At 45.5% G+C, this 3,159-nt stretch overlaps 2 protein-coding genes across 3 annotated transcripts in view; both read left to right on the forward strand.

Annotated features, from left to right (window-relative positions):
• Positions 1-2,264, forward strand: part of DPY30 (dpy-30 homolog (C. elegans)) — a 39,851-nt gene extending 37,587 nt beyond the window's left edge. The window contains exon 7 of the mRNA XM_011936003.1: positions 1,867-2,264. The gene's annotated coding sequence lies outside the window, so the exon portion shown is untranslated. The remainder of the gene's footprint in view (positions 1-1,866) is intronic.
• Positions 2,265-2,857: 593 nt separating this feature from the next.
• The window catches only part of MEMO1 (mediator of cell motility 1), a 154,728-nt gene continuing 154,426 nt past the window's right edge, over positions 2,858-3,159 (forward strand). For both annotated transcript variants that reach the window (XM_011936008.1, XM_011936010.1), the window contains exon 1: positions 2,858-2,969. The gene's annotated coding sequence lies outside the window, so the exon portion shown is untranslated. The remainder of the gene's footprint in view (positions 2,970-3,159) is intronic.

Below are 3,159 nucleotides of genomic sequence, written 5' to 3' on the forward strand. Positions count from 1 at the left end.
CCGCAACCTCTGCCTCCCAGGTTCAAGCGATTCTCCTGCCTCAGCCTCCCGAGTAGCTGGGATTACAGGCACCTGCCACCACGCCTGGCTGTTTTTGTATTTTCAGTAGAGACGGGGTTTTGCCGTATTGGCCAGGCTGGTGTCAAACTCCTGACCTTGTGATCCGCCCGCCTCAGCATCCCAAAGTGCTGGGATTACAGGCAGGAGCCACCGTTCCTGGCCTTCCTTCTTATTTCTTGAAGTCTTAGCTTCATAAGGATTGTCTGTTAATAAAGGTTTCCTCCTTGCTTCCTACTATGAATAATGCTTATGGAGTGTCAAACGAAAATCACTAGTGGATATAATGGAAATTGTTGATAGTAACATGAGAATTGTACAGTATTGTCAAATAAGCTTCTCCTAAAATACAAAGTATTTGCATTATATGAATTTTCCTTAATTCATAGGGGAGGTGAATAAATGAATAGTTTCAACTTCTTTCAAGAGTGTACTTGAGTAAGGTAGCTAGAATAAAGTGGACACGGGGAATAATTGTGCCATATATTGAGAGCATCCTAGAGATACAACATAGTATCTGCTAACCTTTCAGTTCAGTTGCATTGTGGTCTTTATTCAGTTTGACCAGCAAGAAAATTTCAGTAGAGCATTTTAATAGGGAGAAAGCTGAATTTTAAATTAGATTACTAGTTTGGAATGAGACCTAGAATTGTTGCTAGGAGTAGAGGATAATAATCAGAACAAATATTTATAAAGAACAGCTTATGAAGCATTTTAACGTACCTTAATCATTCTCACAGCAAGCCTGTGAGTTAGATATTACTCCTGTTTGCATTTGACAGATAACACTGAGGCTAGAAAAGGTTAAAGTACTAGATGCCCATGGTCACACAGCTGATGAGTGACAGGGCCAGGACTCAAATCTGACTTTCTAATTTGAAGGTCCTGAAATACTAAGCTTTCTTTGTTTAATTGTATCCAATCTCTCCGCCCCTTCTTTTCCATAGAAACAAAATCAGCAATAAATAACCACAAGAACCATCATCATATAAGCACTTAGGGCAGTTTCCTTTTCTTGAAACTTACAACAAAAAGTTTACATTTCATCAATGATCACTGAGTTTTGGTACTCTCAGAACAGTACCATGTAATCAGAGCTCCAGCCTTATTTTTTCTGTTACCTCTAAAGTAGTGGCTTTGGCCCGGCTGTAGTGGCTCATGCCTGTAATCCCAGCACTTTGGGAGGCTGAGGCGGGTGGATCACCTGAGGTCAGGAATTCAAGATCACCCTGGCCAACATAGTGAAACTCCGTCTCTACTAAAAATACAAAAATTAGCTGGGGATGGTGGTGGTCACTTGTAATCCCAGCTACTCTGGAGGCTGAGGCAAGAGAATCGCTTGAACTCAGGAAGTGGAGGTTGCAGTGAGCCGAGATCAAGCCACTGCACTCCAGCCTGGGTGACAGGGCGAGACTCTGTCTCAAAAAAAAAAAAAAAAAAGAAGAAAGAAAAGAAAGAGGTTTTGGCTACATGGTATGTCCATTTTTTGGTTGCATATGATGTTTTGTGCAAGTTGGTGGAGAGGGTAAAATTTGAGTAAACAAATATATAGTGGAGATTTTAACCTAATTAGAAAAAGGTATGAAAGTTAGAAGTGTTCCAGTAATTGACTAGGCTTTAGGACAGGGATATTGCACAAAATCCTTGGGCCCTAAATTTGGAGAAGGTGGAAGGAGGAGAGGAAGCAGAATAGTGCTTTAAAAAGTAAACTTGAATATTAGACAGCCAGTCATCTACTCTGGAATCTGTCAGGGGCTTGTTTAGTATGAAACTCAGATATAATTTTTTTTCTTTTCTTTTTTGAGACAGGGTCTTGCTGCGCACGTTGCCCAGGTTGGAATGCAGTGGCGTGATCATGGCTCACTGTAGCCTTGACCTCCTAGGCTCAGGTGATCCTCCTGCCTCCGCCTACCAAGTAGCTAGGACCACAGGCGAAGCCACCACGCCCGAATAATTAAAAAATAAAAATTTATAGAAACAGGGTTTCCTATATTCCCCAGGCTGGTCTCGAACTCTTGGCTTCAAGCAATCCTACCGCCTAAGACCCCCTAAGTGCTGGGATTATAGGCAGGAGGTACCATGTCCATGCAGTTACAAACATAGTGTTTGCCCCAAAACTTTCATTGGATGTATGCAACTTTCTCTTCCTCTATTCCTACTTTTGCAATGGTGTACTTTGTAACAATAACATTTCCTCAGAGGTCCAAGATAGCGTCCTTTGCTGTGATTCTTACACAATTGTAAAAAAATTATTTGCTCCTGACATTTATGTGTAATACTGGGATTTATAAGATGACAAGGGTTAAAATAATATTTGTTGTATGCTTACCCTGTCAGGCTGTTCACATTCAGCAGCTCTTATAATCCTAGGTACACTCCTTGAGTGTCCCCATTTTACAGTTGAGGGTAACTGAGGCTAGTTATATCAAGCACTTTAGTTAGCGAGATGACATGCACCTACATAAATATAACATGAAACAAGATAAATGGTTACAGTGTCAAAGCCACCGTTAGGTGGTAACGGTGACCCTGTGAAGCAAAAACTAGCAGTTGCAGGACCACAGGCACACTTTACCACGTGCCTGCTTCTACAGATGAACTTCCCGGCGTGGCCACCCTAGGAATGAGACCTTGGGGGTGCGAATCCATGAAAGATGCCTGTGTATGTTGGATACCCGCGGGACTGTCCTCGTGGAAAGCCGCATTCGCGAGCCCTAGGTGCTCTCCATTTGAGGAAGTTGGCTGGGGGAGGGGGCTTGCCTTGCGGCTGCGTCCTCCCCGCGCCCTGCCCCCACCTCCCAGCCTCTGCTGCCGCTAAACCCCGGAGAGCGGAGCGTGCACGTTGAGATTCCTCGGCGGGCTAGGCAGCGGTGCTGGGCATGCTCAGTGGGCAGGACCCGTTAGAGTGGCGAGTAAGGAAGCGTTGGCTCTTCTCCGGGTCTGCCTTCCCCGGTTCAGGCCCCGGCCCTGGGCTTTTGTGTGCGCGTAGCTGCAGCCGCCGCTGCCTCTTCGCGGGGCTGCCCGACCCCAGATGCCGTCAGGCCTGTCCAGTTTCCGCCGTTAACCTCGCCGCGCGGCCGGGAGGAGGAGCGGGGCGGGGCC

The sequence above is a fragment of the Colobus angolensis genome, unplaced genomic scaffold (genome assembly GCF_000951035.1).
Source record: "Colobus angolensis palliatus isolate OR3802 unplaced genomic scaffold, Cang.pa_1.0 Scaffold15, whole genome shotgun sequence".
Classification (NCBI taxonomy): Eukaryota; Metazoa; Chordata; class Mammalia; order Primates; family Cercopithecidae; genus Colobus; species Colobus angolensis.